A 21,608-nucleotide genomic window follows, 5' to 3' on the forward strand; every position below is an offset into this window, starting at 1 on the left:
CCCGCTCTCTCTTCTGCATATCCGGACGCACGGCCTCTGCCTGAGCCCCACGAATGGCGTCCAGAACTGGAGCTATCACGGTCAATCTCAAACATACATCTCGCAGGGGAGTACTCTCCGCCCTACGACTCAACGCGTCGGCTACCACATTAGCCTTGCCCGGGTGGTACAAGATCTCGCAATCATAATCCTTGACCACGTCTAACCATCTTCTCTGTCGCATATTTAGGTTAGGCTGATCCATCAAGTATTTCAAGCTCTTATGATCCGTGTAAATCGTACAACGAACCCCATACAAGTAGTGCCGCCAAATCTTGAGGGCGAACACCACTGCCCCCAATTCCAAATCATGCGTGGGGTACCTCGTCTCGTGAGGCTTCAACTGCCTCGATGCATAAGCTATCACATGACCCTTCTGCATCAATACTGCTCCCAATCCTAGGATCGATGCATCACAGAATACCACGAAATCTTCCATACCTTCCGGAAGGGCTAATACTGGAGCTTCACACAACCTCTGGCGAAGCGTCTCAAAGGAGGGCTACTGCTCGGGAACCCATGCGAATGCCACACCCTTCTGGGTTAATCTGGTGAGTGGAACCGCAATCTTGGAGAAATCCTTAATAAATCTCCGATAATACCCTGCCAACCCGAGGAAACTCCGGATCTCAGAAGGTGACCTCGGCACCTCCCACCTCATCACTGCGTCAACCTTGGCCGGATCGACCAATATCCCCTTCTGGTTAACGAGATGTCCCAGGAACTGGACCTCCCGTAACCAGAAATCGCACTTGGAAAACTTTGCGTAAAGTTTCTCCGCTCTCAAAACCCCAAGCACCTCCCTCAAATGCTCCTCGTGCCGCTCACTAGATCTCGAATATACCAGAATATCATCAATGAAAACAATCACCGACCGATCCAACATCGGCCGACATACCCTGTTCATGAGGTCCATGAACACAGCCGGGGCATTAGTGAGCCCAAAAGGCATCACCACAAACTCATAATGCCCATAACGCATCCTGAATGCTGTCTTCTGGACGTCCTCGTCCCGCACTCTCACCTGATGATAGCCCGACCTCAAATCAATCTTGGAGAACCAAGATGCTCCCTGTAGCTGATCGAATAAATCGTCGATCCTCGGCAGCGGGTAATGGTTCTTGACCGTCAGCTTATTCAATTCCCGGTAATCAATACACATGCGATGCGAGCCATCCTTCTTCTTCACAAACAAGATGGGTGCTCCCCACGGCGAGCTACTCGGCCGAATAAACCCCTTCCCCAGCAACTCCTGAAGTTGCGAGGATAACTCCTGCATCTCTGGAGGCGCAAGGCGATACAACACCTTAGCAATAGGCGCGGCTCCCGGAACCAAATCGATGCCAAACTCCACTTGCCTCACGGGAGGCACACCTGGTAACTCTTCGGGAAATACATCTGGAAACTCCCGCACCACCGGAACTTCCTCCACCGAGCTCGGTCTCTCAGAGATCACTCGCGTATCCATCACATACGCTACATAACCCTTACAGCCCTGCTGTAAACACTGCCTCGCCCTAGCAGCCGAACAAAAGGCTGATCCAGAACGTGTACCCTCGCCGTATACTGAAAGAACTCCCCCACTAGGATCTCGTATAGTCACCAGCTGTTGCTCGCAATCGATAACCGCACCGAATCGGCTCAACCAATCCATGCCCACTATAACACAGACATCACCCATCGCAATCGGAATCAGGTCGATCGGAAACTCAACCCCGAATATCTCCAATACACATCCCCTGAAGACCTCAGTAGCACAAATCACCCTGTCAGCGGCTATGGAAACCCGCAGGGGCCGACTCAATGTCCCCCGACTAACACTGATACGCTGACTAAACGCCAAAGACACAAAAGATTGACTCGCACCCGAGTCAAATAACACTAAAGCAGGTACATAATTCACAAGGAAGGTACCTATGCATAGCATAATATAAGCATAATATCTCAACACCATAAACAATAATGAAAAGGAAACATACCAGCCACAACGTCGGGTGCAGCGCGGACCTCTTTCGCAGTCAGCTGGAAGGCTCTCCCCCGAGCCCTCGGTGCCTCGGCCTTCACGGGCCGGCTCTCTGCAGCAGCAGCTCTGATGGCGGTGGGAGCAGACCCCTGAGATGCCCCGCGCAGCAGCGGACACTCCGCCTTCCGGTGTCCAGTCTGGTTGCAGTGGAAGCACACTGCAAATCCCTTGGGGCAGTCCTTAGCCATATGCCCCTCCTTGCCACATTTGTAGCAAGACCCTGCCCGATAGGCGCCATCGTGGCCCTTGCCGCACTTCCCACAAGTGCGGCCCTTCTGGCTCCCGGGTCTGGGATCAGCGGGCTTGGCCCGCTTGGCTGCCGGCTGGAACTGTGCCGGCCGCCGATCCCTCCCCATAGACTCCGCCTCCTCCCTGGCCTGAGTCTCAAGCTCAATCTCTCTCTTCCGAGCATTTGCCTGAAGCTCGGCAAATGTCCGGTACGAGGAGTTCGCAGCGAACTCCCGAATATCCCGTCTCAAAATGCTCAGGTAACGGCTCATACGTGCCTGCTCGGTGGACACGTGCTCAGGGCAAAACATCGCCCTCTCCTGAAACATCCTCGTAATCGCTGTAACTGACTCGGTACCCTGCTTGAGGGTCAGAAACTCCTGTACCAGACGTTCCCTCTCCACCTGAGGAACATACTCATCTCGGAACATGGAAGTGAACCTCTCCCAGGTCACTGCCGAAAGCTCAGTCGGTGTGAAATGCGCAGTCACAAACTTCCACCAGTCCTTCGCTCCCAAGCGAAGCTGGTTCAGCGCGAACCGAACCTTCAAATGCTCAGGGGACGAGCAAGTGAAGAAGCATCCCTCCATATCAGATTTCCACCTCATAGCTGCCACCGGGTCCTGCGTACCATCAAACTCTGGTGGCTTGGTGTTGCTGAACTCCCTAAACAACATCGCATCACCTCCCTGGGGTCTTGCCGCAGCAATCGCTGCGGTAGCTGCTGCAACCGCAGCCTCAGAAAGAGCGCCATAGCGCTCGTCAAACGTCTCAATCAAAGCGGTCTTAATGGACCCGAACATCTCTGGTATCTCGGCTCTGATGACCGCAGCCACCTCCTCATGAATGATCTGTCGAATGTCCTCATCACTAGATCCGGCATCCTCCGGCATGTGTCGTGTCCTCACCATGATCAACCTCTGAAATACAACATGCGATAATTAGAATTCACTCGAATACCCTTACATTCAACAACCCACCCCTCCTTGATTCTTGGCATCCCCAGATTCTTATTTGAACTGCGTACCGCACCGGTGCTTTTAGTAGTACGGGCCCAATACTACTGTCCGCACCGTCTCGGTACACACCCCAAATCGTCCTCTTCGGATCCCAGTCCCCAAGTACTCTATTATACTTAATCTCTCTGAACAGATCTCACACGAAGCCCTAGCTGCTACCTAATTACTCTCAGCGTCTCATAGCAGCTCACCATTCCCTAAGCTAAGGCATCACAAAACAGGCCACTCTAGTCCTATCAGCAATACCTAGCCTACTCTAGCATGCACACACATCACAGTAATTGTTATTACATAACAAAAGATATTTTGGGAATTCACCGTTCGGGCGCTGACTGATCGTACACACGTTTCTTCCTGGAAAACCCTTTACTCTTAGAAAATTTGGTTTTTATTTTGAAAATATCTCTTTATTTCCTCAGTTTGAGTTCAAATACCCCCGAAGGTGTACCCGAATCCCTCAAACCAAGGCTCTGATACCAATTTGTAACACCGAATTTTCAAACAATTTTTTTTTTTTCGATTTTTATAAAAACATAATTCCATCAATATTCATAGAAACAACCATTTTAATTGTTCAACAAAATAGTACAAAATCCCAAGATCAAAATGTCAAGCTCCAAACGTGTGTGTACGGATCAAGCCGGCGCCTTCCCGCGGTCGTCACTAGTACCTGAAACAAATAACATCAACACCGTAAGCACAAGGCTTAGTGAGTTTCCCAAAATACCACATATAGCACATATTAGCCACTCTAGGCTATAACTCTGTGGGTCCGTGCACCCAAACTCTGTGAACCCTCAGGTTCCAACTCTGATAATCATGCACCACATAAATCACATAGAAATCATGCAGTACAACACATAACATATATATAGCACACAAATACTCTATCACATAGCTCTGGTTACCTACTCAAGGTAAAGTATAGTGAGAAGACTCACCTCACGTGTCTCGGTAAGCCGTAACCCTGAAATCACTAAACACTCGATCTGCCGAGCTGAAGTCCCCCTATAGCACAATACATCTCTAATTAACACTTTCCCAACTAGGGTTGACCACACTATAACAAGACAATCTAGGTCAACGCTGGTCAACGGTCAACTTGACCGGACTCGGTGAGTGCACTATAGCGACTCGGCGAGTTTGAGCGCATACACCAATTTCCCTGGAATCCTCTCTTGACACGTCGAGTATTTCCCCCAACTCGACGAGCTCCACCTGGCACGAGTTGTGGGGCCACCACGACTCAACTCGCCGAGTCTCAAGAACAACTCGGCGAGTCCGGTTTGACTCGGTCCACCTGACCATCCTGACTCCCCCTTGACCCACTGAGTTCACTCATCCCAACTCGGCGAGGCCACTCACTGAGTGGTCGTGCAATATTCAAGCTACTTGCCGAGTCTGTTCTTCGGACTCGGCGAGTCCGTGCCATGCACTGACTCAATCTTGCTCTAAAGGCCAGATCCAGTCCATTAATCCATAGATCCAGTCCCTCCAAGCTTATTTAGCACGTAAAGTCACAATCTTGATGCACATATAACCTCTACATGACCATAAATGATGTTTTTGACTCAAATACTTCAACACAAGGTCAAGGACTCCATTTCCACCCATAAAGCTTGATGAGTGAGGCCCTCTGGACCTCTATGGATCCAGATCCATGGTCTCAACTCAAAGAGGGAACCAAAGGGGCACCAAATCACCCCATAAATGACCACATTAAGCCCTAAATTGCATCAAACTTCACCAAACGGAAAATGGTCCGAAAATAATACCTCTAGGTTGATGATCCAAGCTCCAAATCCACGAAATAGCAACCTCCTTTGCTTCCTCTTGCTTAGGGCCTCCTTCTTCTTGCTAAACAACACACACAAGATCAAGATTGGCTCTCTTTCCTTCACAAAACGCTCAAGAACTCTAGGGACACTCTCTGGGGTTTGGGTGAGCACAAATGACGGCCATAAGGCCCCTTAAATAGGCCTCAAACCCGGAGATTTAGGGTTTCATAACACAGCGCAGACTCGCCGAGTCCATACCCTGGACTCGCCGAGTCCAAGTGCGCACCCTCGATCAATCCCGCGTCCCTACTCGGCGAGTCCGAGCTCCAACTCGCCGAGTCTCTCTCACAATATATAAAAATTCAAACTTACAAGATACCTGGTGAAAATCCGGATGTTACATTGTTTGTCCTTTTCTTTACTTTTCCCTTTAATTTTCCCTTTACTTTTTTCATCTTGGGTAGGTCCACCAACTCCATCATTAGTAAATGCCACAACTCCATTACATATGGCCCTCAATCAAAAATTTGTCATTTTTTTTAAATGCAATATTCTTTTTTGTTTCCAATGCATGCATTTTGATTTTCTCTTTCAACTCCTGCTTACTGTTATACTTTTGATCTATTTTAAAATTACACTTATGAACCTCACCTAAAGAACAACTTTTTTCCTTACTTAGTTGTTTCAAAACTGCTCTTCTCTTCCTGTCCTGGTCAGAATCCTCATCCATGGAATCAAAAGCATCATTGTCAATGACATCTAACTCATCTGCTTCTTCATCACTCTCATGTTGTCTAGGATTCCTAGCCCTTTTATCTAAGAACTCTACTTCTGTATCAATGCTCATGTTAAAATCCCTCATGTCAACTTCAATATCTTCAATTACATTATCTTCATCCACCCAATAATCACTATCATCACTATCATCTTCCTGCTCTGTTTCACTTACATTTTCTTTTCCACTACTATCCATGTTAGACTGAGGTTGGTTTTCATCCATCTGAGCTTGGTTTTCTTCATCCATTTGAGGTTGGATTTCTTCATCCATCTGAGGTTCATTGACATCATGCATGTCAGTGCCATTGACTCCATCAACATTGCTTTGTAGTATTTTTTGGTAGAGTCCAATATCAAAATCAGTAGCTGCCTCAACAAAGTCTTTAGCTATCTGTTCAGTCTCACCAATATCATCAAAGTAAATTTTCTTACTGCAAGATGCCATCACTCCATCCTTGCTCATACCCCTTCTCCTATTATATCCAGGTGATAAGGATACGACTTGAACTATTTCATTAACTTGGATTTCAGGTTGGTTTGCTTGAGTGGGCACCACATCAACTAAATTATCAGTAGGTGTAGTCATCACAGGTGTTTCCTTTGATTGGTCATCAGGAGCTTCATCAATGTGTTGCACATCCTCATGTGGTTCATCTAACTATACAAGGGTAACCTTGGTAACAGGCTTAGGATTCAAGAAATAGGTGAGTAGTCTTGTTTCACCATGCTCTGTGTATACCTTCATCACTTTGTGCTCACTGACATATTGAGAAAAGTTTGCAACATCTTGATCATTTCCTAAAGGGCGAAGACCAAAGTGGAAGTCTCCACCAGGCACAAGAAAATGGTAGTATATAACAGGAGGAACCCCATATCTAAAACCCTTCATGATTGCATCGAGCTCATGAACTGAAAACTCATCTATGTCTACCATGTCAACATAGTTTACAGTTCCATCAATGTAACGAACATCAGGGTACTTGGTGAACTCACCTCCATGGTACAACTTAATGGTAAACAATGTTGGGTGTCCATCTTCAAAACAAGAAAAAAAAACACCTCAGTTGGACTTACTTAAAAAAAATCAAGAAATCAAAAGATGAAAAAGGCCAAATTACGTACCATAAACAACCTTGGGGTTGAAGGGTGTGTTTAACAACCTTACATTCCACATTGTTATGTTCATCCACCGATAATCTCTACAAATCGCAGCTTAACTAACAGAACTGATTTTGTGTCTAGGGCTTTTATTGATCTTGGTAAAGAACGACGGTCTACTTTATTGAGGAGGAGACGAACTGCTTTTATTGAGCTTTAGCGGGAACAGTTACAGGGATTAATGGACTAAAATACCCTTAAGTGAGAGGGGCATGGGTAAATTAACGGGAGCTTGGTAACGGCTGTTAAGCCATTGGACTAAACTCGCAACAAATAGAAACTATTGGACCATCTTTGCAAGCCAAACCCATTTTGGACCAAACATGCTAGTTTGGGCATACCACAGGGACCAAATTTGCAATTTTGTCTACATTAAAATAATAGTGAATTAAGAAAAATTATTCATTATTAACGACTAATTATTTTTATGACCAACCATTATTATGCATACTAACATTTAAATTATACAACTAACTTTTATTTATGTATACTAACATTTATATGTACATACAAATATTTATTTATTTATTTTTAGATATTATTGATAATTCTATTTAAACATTTACTAACCTTTATTTTTATTTCTAATTAGTAAAATTATTCCTAATGAAATTTTATATATATATATAACGGCTATGTATATGCGACAGTTATAAACTATAAAAATAATAGCTATATTTTCTACTATAAATGACACAACTATCATATTACTTACTACCATAAATGATTCACGTGGTTTTTGTTTTTGCAACTTTAATGACTATAACACTTGTCGTCCTAAATTTCAATCTCACACCAGATGTGTATTTTATCATTTCTTACGCTTGTATGTGATGATTCTTCCGCGTTTACGTTTGTGCAATATATATATATATATATATATATATATATATATATATATATATATATATATATATATATATATATATATATATATATGGATTTTGAGTTTCATATTTTTATTTTGTTTAAATTTTTTGGTTACGTTATGTCCAACATTGCAAAACTCAAGTTTGCAACACTTGAAGTTAGTGGAAAAAACTATATGTCATGGATGATAGATGTAAAAATAAATCTTGAGTATATGAGAATCCCTAACGCTATATAGGAATTTAATGAGTGCTCGGAGTAAGAAAAAGCAAACGCACAAGTTTTCCTTCATAAGCATCTTGATAATATGTTGAGATTTGAATATCTTGATATTAGTGATCTAAGCATTCTTTGGAATCTATTGAAAGAAAGATTTGATCATCAAAAGGATGTTATATTTCCAAATTCTAGAGATAATGGAGAACACTAAGATTTCAGGACATCAAGAATGTAAATGAATACAACTTAGTTTTGTTCATAATATGTTCATAACTCAAATATTATGGACATGGAGTTACTGATGAAGATATGTTGGAGAAAATTACTCCACTTTTCATGCATCAGACATTACCTTGATGCAACAACATCGGTTATAAAAGTTCACAAAATATTCTAAAATAAATGTATACATGCTTGTTGTAGAGCAAAATAATGAGCTCTTGATGAAAAATCGTGAATTTCATCCAACATGATCAATAGCACTTCTTGAAGCAAATGCCACGAATACCGATGTTCATCAACAATAGACATGGACAAGGATGTGGTCGTGGTCGAGGATGAGGCTTTGGCTGCTTTAATCAAAACCAAAGCCATAATTAGAATCATAATTATGGTCGTGGACAAGGTAATAATCATGTTTGTGGCCAGAAAAGGAATAATTATCAATCTACACAATGAAACACTATTCATACACAAGATAAGTCCAAAATAGCAAGGCATGATAATGGAACATCACAAAAATCTAATGGTTCATGTTATTGATGTGGTAGCATAAGCCATTGGTCAAGGACCTATCGCTAGCCTACACATCATTCTTAACTTTATCAAGAGTCCATTAAAGGAAAGGGAAAAGAATCAAACCTCATTGATAATTTCGAATGCACTCCGCTAATTGCAGCTGATTTCTACAATATGGAAGACATAAACTAAAATTTCTATTGTTGCTCCGTTAAATCTGTTTTTCCTTTCTTTGTTTTTCATATAATGTATTTTCTTCAATAAATGAACTTTCTTTATAATGATTATTATGATTATCTTTTCTCCAAAGTCTAATAGAAACTTACTAAGTTTCAGTTACATATATTTCAAAGGATATGACACAAAAACAATGACCATTGAAAATACGAAATATATGTATATTATAGACAAAAACCATGTGCTTGAAAAACGACCAACACTTGATTCTGTTTTGCATTACACATATATACATATGGTTGAATCAAATATGGTAGTCAGAGAAAAACATTGTGATCTTTGGACATTTAGTTTATAACATAATAGGTTGATCCACCCATGATTAACCATGATGCGAAGGATAATTGAGAATATGTATGGACATCCATTGAAGGACTAGAAGTTCCCTCAATCAAGTAACAAAATACCATCTACATCTTTTTCCCTCATAATGTTAATTAAAAAACATTCTCCAACGAAAGTTGAAAGAGAGTCACCTAGATTTCTTGAAAGAATTTAAAGTGATATATGTGGATCGATTCATCCACCATCTAGTCATCCAACAAATGGTATCATGTTTGCATATTATCAACTTGTAATATGGCATTTGCAAAGTTTCTTTCTCAAATTATAAAATTATGAGAAAATTTCCCTGATTATACTATCAAAAGAGTGAGACTTGATTATACTGATGAATTTACTTCACAAGCATTTAATGACTATTGTATGTCTGTAGAAATTTTTGTTGAGCATCTAGTTGCTCATGTACACGCAAGAAATGGCTAAGTTGAATCACTGATTAAACTTCTACAGCTAATAGCTACAACATTGATAATAAGAACCAAACTTCCTATTTCTGTTTGGGGCCATGCAATCTTACATGTTGGATCATTGATACGTATGAAGCCAAGTTCATATCATGTATATTCTCCATACAACCTAATTTTGGTCAAGAGCCAAATATATCTCATCTAAGATTTTTGGGTGTGTAGTATATGTCCCCATTGCACCGCCACAATGAACAAAAATAAGTCATCAAAGAAAGTTGGGGGAATATATGTTGGTTGTGAGTCAGTTTCTATTATAAGATTTATTAAACCTTTAATAGGTGATGTTTTTACAGCACGCCTATCTGATTGCCAATTTGATGAGGCAAATTTCCCACCATTAGGTCGGAGAAAAGAAAATTCAAGAAAAGTATATTTCATGGCATGAACCTTCCTTATCATAACTTGACCTTCGCACAAAGCAATGTGAAATTAAAGCTCAAAAGATAATGCATTTCCAAGAAACTGAAAATCATTTGCTTGATGCATTTACTAACACAAAAGGATGAATAAATCATATATACCATCTATCAATGCTCTAGCTCGAATTGAAATTCCATATGGAAAGTTTGATGATAAAGTTAACCAAGAGTCTAAAACACGCCTAAATCGTGGAAGGTTGTTTGGTTCTAAGGATAAAAATCCCCAGAAAAAAAAAAAGAGGAGTGGAAGATGCACTAGAGCATGAGGAAAGTGTTCCTGGAGAAACATGGAACATCAAAATCCCCATAGGAGAGGAAATTAATGCAATAAATTATGGTCAAACAAATAGATTATGTGACCAAAATGAAATTGATAATATAAGTGAAATGTTTTCTTATTTAGGTTCATATGATATTATGAATAATGATCCTGAACCACTATTTATCATTGAATGTCAAAGTAGAAATGATTTGACTAAGTACAAAGAGGTTATATGTGATGCCCATGTTTCTTACTACGCATTAGTTATAAATGTTGGGTTTTGAGCATTATAACACTCCTATGGTGAACATGTAACTCTAATGCTTTGGATCCATGTTTTCTCTAATTATACATGCATTTTCAATTTTTCCAAAGCATTCTCCCTATCTAGCATACAATTGAATCTAAAAAATATAAACTTGGTTTGGTTTCTTACCTCTTATGTATGGTAGAGCTCTTGACCTTTGAAAGCTTGAGCACCTCAAGTGTGATGCCTCTATTGGTTCACAAACACCAAAATGCAAGATGAGGCTTAAGAGAATAAGTTTTCTATCTCCAAGAGATGGTCTAGCCGATTTTGGCTCTAGGGGGTTCTATTTATAGTGTTGCACATGCTAGGGTTACACTTTGTAAACCCTAATAACCCATGACTTTCCACATTCTCATGCTCCATGGGTTTAACCTCCATGGACTCTCCATGGATTAGTTTAGCCTACCTACAAAATCATGGATCATTGGCCCACACTACAAGAATGATTGATTTGCATAATCAATCCCCTTATATTTAATTAGTCTCTTTTGATCACAAAATTAATACCAAATTATTTCTTGATCAATACTAATTAAATAATATAATTTCATATTAATATATTATACTTGTAATATATTAATAAACCATAAATTATTGTATTCCCTAAATCCATCCTATCAAGTTGCACTAGTGAAGGCAACCAAAAAAGACCATGCTACAATTGGGTCAAGTACATTCCAGTTATAGTTATGGGCTTAGACACCAAATCCAACAGTCTCCCACTTGGATAAGTCTAGTAACTATAACTGCCAATGTGCAGGATATGACTTGGCAATCATAAGCTTTCAAAAGCCGTTGTCAACTTTGACCCGGTCAGTAACACATCCTTTAGATAAGGGATCATATAATCCTCTGTTCTCAAGATATCAGCTAGACAAATACATGGAACAATGTCATACTTATTGTCCAACAGTTTGTTTTCCACTTTCTGATTCGTCTGGCATAGAACATAATTGAACACATCAATTTAGTTCTTGACACATAAGTCAAAACAGAATTCATATATCTTGGTTTGAAGACTTATATGATATTATTGTCTCACGATCACTCGAGATAAATTCAGTGAAGTGATTTAAGTGAGCGCGGGTTGATCCAATACTCGAATCTTATTTCATAAGTACTCGTGAATGGTGTAGCAAACATGTTGCTATGCCTAACTCCTTAGAAAAATATAAAAGCCAACTCATGACAATCTTCTTTCATACCTACTTCTAAAGTATGATCGATTGTAGATACTTTGAATAAATCTTATTATTCTGGAAGTCAAAAAATGCAAAGTGAAACAATAGTAAACGATTGACACAAGACAGTAACTTTACTTATAAATAAAACTCCTTTTATTCATCATCAAATTTCAATTACAATTTAGCTATTACAAGTTTTGGTTTATCTAATCACTAAAACTAATATTGTTCTTTAGCCTAATGCCCCTCGCATGTTGCAAGTGCTTAACCCAAGTCAGTCTCTTTGTAAGAGGATCTGATGGGTTGTCCGCTGACGATATCCTCTTCACCACGAGGTGCCCTTCCTCTACTTGATGTCTTATGAAGTGGTACTTTCTGTCGATATACTTGGATCTTCCATGATCTCTCGGTTCCTTGGTTAAGGCAACTGCCCCTTCATTATCGCAGAAAATTTCCACAGGCTCCTTTATGGAAGGAATAACCCCAAGGTCCCTGATGAAGTTTTTTAACCATATTGCCTCCTTCGCTGCTTCGCTTGCACATATGTACTCTGATTAACACGTTGAATCAGCTACAGTCTCCTGCTTGGAACTTTTCCATGTTAAGGCTCCTCCATTCAGGGTAAACACCCAGCCCGACTGAGAGTGGAAATTATCTTTGTCTGTTTGAAAGCTAACAACACTATACCCTATTACTCTCAACTCATCACTCCCGCCAAGGGTAAGGACCCAGTCCTTAGTCCTCCGCAGCTACTTGAGAATGTTCTTAACTGCAGTCCAATGAACTTTACCAGGGTTCCTATGATATCTGTTGACCATGCTCAAAGCAAAGGACACATCAGAGCGAGTACAAGTCATAGCATACATGATCGAAACAACTGTGGAACCATATGGTATATGACTCATTTCTGCTATCTAGGCTGCTGTACTCGGACTCTAAGTCTTACTCAGTTTGGTATTGCTTAGGATAGGTAGGTTACCTTTCTTGGAGGTTCTCCATGCTGAAACGCTTCAACACCTTGTCCAAGTAGTTACTTTGACTAATTCCTATTAGTCTTTTACTTATGTTTCTCAATATTCTTATCCCTAGGATATAGGCAGCTTCTTCGAGGTACTTCATAGCGAAACACTTCCCAAGCCAGGACTTAACCTCCTGCAAGTTTGGGATGTCATTTACTATGAGCACTATGTCATCTACATACAATACTAGAAAGCTCACTATACTCCCACTAGCTTTGACATATATACAAGACTCATCCTCGCTTCTCGAAAATCTAAAATCTTTGACTTTCTCATCAAAACAAAGATTCCATCTGCGAGATACTTGTTTCAATCCATAAATGGATTTCTCAAGCTTACACACTTTATTAGGGTACTTTTCATTGACAAAACCCTCTGGCTGACTCATGTAAACATCTTCAGGCAACTTTCCATTAAGGAAAGCGGTTTTGACATCCATTTTCCATATTTCATAGTCATGTAATGCAGCAACGGCCAACATAACCCTTATAGATTTAATCTTCGCTACTGGTGAGAAGGTTTCATCATAATCAACTCCCAGAGTTTGAGTAAAGCCCTTCATAACCAGTCGCGCCTTATATGTGTGTAAATTCCCATCCATGTCGGTCTTCTTCTTGAAGATCCATTTGCACCCGACTGTCTTTCGACCCGGTACATTGTCAACCAAGTTCCAAACTTGATTGTCATACGTGGACTGAATCTCGCCATCCATATCCTCTTTCCATTTAGCACACTCGGGGCCTGCCATGGCTTCCTTGTAGTTATTAGGTTCATCCAGATCTACCATTGTGCTATAAATGATAAATGTATCACCTTCTGCAATAATATGGAAACCATAAGACTCAAGTGGAACTCTAACTCTACTGGAACACCTAAGAGGTACAGACTTGTCAATTGGTTCAACCGGAGTTTCCTCCTCGGGTTGAGTGCTAGTGTTTGAGGTTCCTTCACTTCTTGACTCTTGAAGCTCTTCAAGGTCAATTTTCCTCCCAATGTCCCCTTGGCATATGAGTTCTCTCTCGCGAAAGACTCATATCCTCGCGAAGAAGACAACATTGTCACTCGGTCTATAAAAGAGATACCCAAAGGACTTATGTGGGTAGCCGATGAAAATACAACACTCACTCCGAGGTTCGAGCTTGTGATGAGTCTCCCGTCTCAATAAAGCCTTACAACCCTAAACCTTGATGTAGTTTAATATGGGAACCTTCCCAATCCACATCTTGTGAGGTGTTTTGGAAACCTTTTTGGTAGGGATTAGATTAAGGATATGGGCAGTAGTCTCTAAGACATATCCCCAGAATGAGACAAGTAACGAATCTCGAATCATCATGGAATGAACCATGTCTATCACGGTTCTATTGCGCCTCTCAGCCACACCATTAAGCTGTGGTGTCCTAGGTGGCGTCAATTGTGAAACAATTCCACATTCCTTAAGATAGTCATGGAAATCGATACTAAGATACTCTCCTCCTCGATTGGATCGCAACATCTTTATCTACCTGCCCAATTGATTCTCCACTTCTTGCTTAAACTCTTTGAACTTTTTAAAGGTTTCCGACTTATGCTTGATTAAGTAGATATATCCATATCTGTTGTAATCATCAGTAAAAGTCACATAGAAGTGATTGGTATCCCTTGTGGCGGTTCTGAATGGTCCACACACACCAGTGTGTATGAGATCCAACAGACCTTCACCCCTTTCATTAGTACCAGTGAAAGGTGACTTGGTCATCTTTCCAAGTAAACAAGATCCACAAGTGTCATCCGACTTTAAGTTGAATGAATGCAAAAATCCATCCTTTTGGAGTTGGGCTATGCACTTCTTGTTGACATGTCCAAGATGACAATGTCACAAGCATGCTTTATCCAAATCATTGGAAGAATCAATGTGTAACACATTATTTCCTAGGTTATGTACAACATTCATAGTTTCATATACACCATTGCAAGGTAATGCTTCAAAATAAAATACACCATTGTAATAAGCATTAGTACCACCTATTTCATTATTAAAAGAAAAGGTAAAACCTTGTTTGTACAAACTATGAAAGGAAATAATATTTCTTGCCATATCGGCCGAGTAACAACAATTATTCAAATCTAAATCTAAACCATTACTAATCAATAAAGAATAAACTCCAATCTTGGTCACAGACGAATTTTTCCTATTTCTCATGATTAAGTTTATCTTCCCGTGCTCCAAATCCCTACTTCTTTTAAGTCCCTACAAATTAGAACAAATGTGAAATCCACAACCTGTATCAAGGGCCCAAGAATTAGCATATGATGAGTTTTTAGATTAAACAGTGTAAATATCTGCAAAGGAGGGTTTGATCTTCCCATCCTTTATGTCATGCAAGTACTTGGGGCAGCTTCGTTTCCAGTGCCCTTTTTCATGGCAATGGAAGCACTCGGCATCCTTTGGATTAGAGGAATTAGAAGAACCAGCTTTGGTCTCACTAGAAGAGGATCCATCAAGCGACTTTCCCTTGCGGCTAATGACCCTCCACCAGTCAAGGAAGCGGTGGGTGAGAGTGGACACCTATTAAACCACCATTTTATAAGCAATAACCTTATACCCCCCGTTATAGACCGACTTCGTGAATGAGGTCTACTAACGGTAAGATAGACTTGTTCTTATATATATATATATATATATATATATATATATATATATATATATATATATATATATATATATATATATATATATAACTTATAATATTATAAAGTATTGGGTTGAATTTTAACTTTTAAAACTCTAGGGTTTGGAATTAAATTTTCATTTAATGAGACTTTGCAAATTCCAAAACTTGAGGGCAAGTTTTGAAACTTGTCAAAACTTTTCACATTCATAACCTACGAGTTTAATTTAATTTTAATGAAGAGACCTTTCATTTTCCATAACATGAGGATAATTTATGCAGGTCATTAAACACCATTTAGATCATTTTTTCTAACAACTAAATTATCACATAATTCACGATCTAACTAAACTCATAATTAAGATAATTTTATGTCTATTTGATAAAACAACTTTGTTTATCATATAAAACATCAATTATTTTAAAACATTGACAATTATCTTGTGGTTGGGTGAGTACAAGCACTACCATATCATAAAAAACATTTCCAATGATCCAAAACAGTTTTTGGTAGTGTTCCTAATCCAAACCAGGCCAAGAAACTCGAAATTCTGCAAACATGGCCTTCAACTCGTCGAGTGCATGAACTGATTCGCCGAGTTGCTCTATTTACTGAGTGGACTCGTCGAGTCTATTCATGTACTGGACGAGTTCACCAGTCAGAGGAAAATTTTCGACTTTTTTCAGCTTTGATAAAAACAATCCTAGGCTCTGATACCACTGTTGGATTTGGAGCACTATAACACTCCTATGATGCAGATGCAACCATAAATGCTTTGGATCTATTTTTTCTCTAATCATACATGTATTTTCAACTTTTTCAAAGCATTCTCCCTATCTAGCATACAATTGAAGCTATACAATATAAACTTGGTTTGGATGCCTACCTCTTGAGTTGGGTAGAGTTATTGACCTCTGAAAGCTTGAGCACCTCAAGTGTGATGCCTCTATTGGTTCACAAACACCAAAATGCAAGAGGAGGCTTAAGAGAATAAGTTTCTATCTTCAAGAGATGGTCTAGCTGATTTTGGCTTTATGAGGGTTCTATTTATAGTGTTGCACATGCTAAGGTTACATTTTGTAAACCCTAATAGCCCATAACTTTCCACATTCTCATGCTCCATAGGTTTAACCTCAATGGACTATACATGGATTAGTTTATCCCACCTACAAAATCATGGATCATTGGCCCACACTACAAGATTGATTGATTTACATAATCAATCCCCCTATATTTAATTAGTCTGTTTTGATCACAAAATTAATTCCAAATTAATTCTTGATCAATACTAATTAAATAATATGATTTCATATTAACATATTATACTTATAATATATTAATAAACCATAAACAACCTTATTCCCCAAATCCATCCTATTAAGTTGTACTGGTGAAGGCAACCCAAAAAGGACCATGCTACACTCGGGTCAAGTACATCCCAATTATAATTATGGTCTTAGACACCAAACCCAACATTAAAAGATCTATTTACACCAGTCTCATATTGTAATAATTTATGATAAAATGAAAGAGAATCATATGAATATATGTCTTATGTATTATGTACGTGGAAATTGGATAAATAATATGTGTATATAATATCTGTGTAAAAAGGTACTTTAAAAGTTAATAAATAGGGCTAGAATAAACATTAAATATAAAAGCTTATTTAGGATAAATAGTCTTGATGAAAGTTGTTGTTTTCGTGATGATGATCTAAGAGATATAAGGAATGCTTAAGTTTGACTTTGCACGAAGAAGTTGTGATTCTTCAAAGTTTCACATTCAATCGTATATGGCAAGGTGTGTTGTAATATTGGAATTGGATATAGGTTGCTTATTAGCTTAAGTGTTCTAAATGAAAGTCGTAGTAGTCGTAAAAGCGAAAGCATGCATGTAAAGAACGCCTTAATTAGACTTCGTATTAGGAAGTTATGATTTTTCAGAGCTATTTCATTTCTTTGAGTCCTATTCTTCCCTAATTTTAGAGTGATTTAGTGGAGTTCTGAGTCATCAGAGAGTCTAACAACTAGAAGCTTTCGGGTTGGAGTTCTGCATGCAAACTTTCCAGACTTTTGTCGAAAAACTCTTTAAATTAACCTGCACTTATATCGCATTAAGTGTAACTTATATTTATGTTTATAATTGTTATTATGAACCTATAAATAAGATTTATTCGTGTTTCGATGTAATAAGAATGATTGATCTACTTATGGGAGTGATGTCTAGGATAGATTTAGTGAGGTGTTCAAAGTGGATTTTCCAAACAGTATACTCTATATATCAAATCCAACCTACCTCGAATATGGTCTTACATTGTTATTTCTTATTTGATAGATCTTGATGTAGTCATTGTGATTATTGAGGAATCTAAAGTATCGTTATTATAATCATGAGAAATATAAATCAAATACTAAGACTTAGTAATATTCAGGTCCTTTGAAATGAAAAGTTAAGGTGTTAGGTGAAGTGTTAACCTTATCACAAGTCATCCACTGTTAACAAATGAGTGCATAGTTACTTTCAACTTACACATAGGTACAAGTATTCTAAATGCTTAAATGCTATATGTGAGATATTTAAGATATATGTGTTAAGTAAAGTCACATGATATGATTTTTACTTCTTATATGTATTTTATCATACTTTTACTATATATTGGATATAAAAGGGTTGTGAAAGGTAAAATAATAAATATGAGGTCGTGACCATTATGGTACTAATGTACCGAGGGTGACCAATTATCTAACAAAGTATAGATGGCGACCATAAACTATTCTACATAGTCCAGTGGAACACTTACAAGCTCGCGGCCTCCAGGTTTTAATAAACTATGCTTTCATTCAGTGTATTCTATCCCCAATGGTTGCCTTATCGATATATTGCTACGGAATCAACAAAGCAGTATCGTCTACTCGTTGCGTAAAATAATCCTTTAGGATATGTCCCTTGAGATCATTATTTTAGGATCATGAAATGAGAATAACAGGAATGAATAATTAGGTTAATTGTTGGTGTGAAAAAAAATATAATTAAAGAATTTTAATTATTATAGGTTGAAAACCCGATATGCTCACCAGGCTCCCTAGCCTAACCCACTTAGTTTCTTTGTATCATAGGTAGCGGTAAAAAACATAGGAATGATGAGTTTAAATCTATTGATAGATTTAAGGAGCTTGTAGGCCATTAGTATAATAAATTATTGTAAGGTGCATAATGACTAGTTTATGCTTATGCTTTCTGTATTAGTTAGTACATCCCAAGTTTTTAAATATTAATTAAAAACATTTCTTTAGAAATGCTTTTATATTGATATTATATCACATTAATAATGTTATGAGACAAATTCTACACTAATAAAAGAATACTCTATTTTAAATAAGCATAAAGAAAAAGTCTTTTTCGGACCGTAAAATTTGGGGATGTCATAGTCAGAGCATTACTTTAAGCGAACTAGGAATTTTGGAAAATTCTAGACTTAAAATCAGAGTGTTAATGATGATTATGAGGTGTGTGTTTGAAATATTTTTGATTGTATACCTGAATTGACACAATCGTCATAATACTTTAGGGTGTGCGCCTTAACTGATAGAATGTGCTAAATGATGTGTATTATAGCATGATTTAGGATTGCTATTTAATAAGGATTTAAGGTATGTTTCAGACCTTGATTTGGAAACATCATGTCTTCAAGATTCTAAACTTATAGTTAATGTATTAGAGTTATCATGTAAGTTTTCGGAGTGATAAGGAGGACTTAAACGTCTAAAAAAATAATACCTTCCCTATCATACTATAATCACGTTCCAGTACACTAAAAGATTGTTTGAGTATACAAAACATCATGTTAAGAACTTGAAGCATACTGAGAAATGTTAACGGAAATCAGCGGCCCGAGCCTCAACGTGTGATTGCACGTGCATTGGTCATTTGCCCTGCACCTAAACCTATCACAATGGCAGGAGTACAAACAATGATGCCAGCCATGCTAGACCAGCAAATAAAAGAAAAAGGAAAATACAACTAGAAAATAGGGTCGAACCTAATGTAACAGTTGTGCAACCTATACTGAATGAGGAGGATTCAGAAAAAGGAAACTATCATTGAACCGTTAGTCAAGCTAAACCACACGTAGTTAGAAGGAATGACCCTAACGAGGAGATTAAAAGGAATGAATGCAAGTATAAAGACTTCATGGCTACTAAACCACTAAGTATTTCTGGAGACCCAACACTAGTGATAGTTAAGGATTGGATCTCAGAAATGGAGATGATATTTGATAGCTACGAGTGCAACGACAGACAATAGACCATATTTGTCGTCAGACAATCAAAACATGAGGGTTAAGCTGGTGGAAGTTATTGGATGATGTTATGACAAAGGGGTAATCAAGGAAGATGTTGTGGGAGAACTGATGCGTTTTAAGCATTACAAACAATCCTATGTGTGCATGCAACCCAAAATAATTTGATCTATGTTTTCTCAAATTGAACATACAAATTGAACAACAAAGTAGAAACCCTATTACACTAGTATATAATCAAAAATACACATTTAGGGTTACGAAACACACCTTTGATTGTTATATAGTAATAACAATCTTAATCCAAGCTTGAAAACCTTTAGCAGCAAGCGTCACAAATGTCGCGCCTCTAATGGCTCACACCCAAACCCTAGCAACCAAGGAAAACTATAGAGAGAGGGGGAAGGGCAAAAATGTCGTCCAAAGCTCTTAGAAGGAAGGCATGGCCGAAATTTTAACCCTAATGAGGGTTTATATATGTGATGGGATGGTGTTGGATAAGGCATGTATCTCAAAGATAACCCTAATCCCTTAGTTTCATTCCTAAGGCATACAAGGCACCCTTAGAGCCCAAGGAAACCCTAGAAAGCATCTAGAATTCGTCCATCCATTATGGGAGGTTCTAGAATTGCCCAGTCAACTATTGAACATTGTTACCTTTAGTGCTCCTACTTTTAATTAATCCAATTAATCCCAAAATTAATCCAATTAATTTCTAATTAATTATTAATTATATATTACAATTTCTACTTAATATATTATTCTCATAATATATTAAAAACTCATATATTTTGATTTCTAATTCATTTATTAACCAAATAATAAATTAATAAATCAATTTTCTCTATCTAAAATTCATCATATTCAATTTCCAGGTTTAAGGGCAACCCAAAAGGACTATGCTACTATCAATTCAAGTTTATACCAATTATACCAATTATAGTTATGAGCTTAGACACCTAATCCAACAGTATCCCACTTGGATAAGTCTTATAACTATAACTGCCAGTATAAATGCCAAATTGATCAGCAAATTGTGGCTACCAAAAGCCCATGTCAAACTCTAACCTAGTCAGTGACGTGTCCTCAGATAAGTGATAAAATATTCCTCCATTCTATAAGATATCATATGGTCATGAGACATGGATAATAATCAATCTCTCAGTCCAAGATTTGTTTCCCAATTTCTGATTTATAATGACTGAAATCAGACTACTAATTGAACACATCAATTCAGTCCAAGCTTGGCCAAGCACTTTAGATGTTATCATCAAATCAACGAGGGTCCTACAAATATCGCTTTTCCCGTTAGGGCAAAAGGAATGGATAAACTTTGACTCATATGCTTGCTATATTTTCTCATCAAATCACACACAACAATACATTTTATAACCTTAAGTTACTGATGCGTTTACATATTATCAATTCACAACTGACTTGTAAACAACAACTCATATATCTCTGTTTCAAGAATATAAGATATTATTGTCTTAAAATTACTCGTGATAAAATCCATGAAGTAATTATCTGAGCATGGGTTTATTTAATACTTAAAATCTCCATTTTC

Source organism: Lactuca saligna, chromosome 9 (assembly GCF_052625555.1).
Source record: "Lactuca saligna cultivar CGN05327 chromosome 9, ASM5262555v1, whole genome shotgun sequence".
In the NCBI taxonomy this organism is placed as follows: Eukaryota; Viridiplantae; Streptophyta; class Magnoliopsida; order Asterales; family Asteraceae; genus Lactuca; species Lactuca saligna.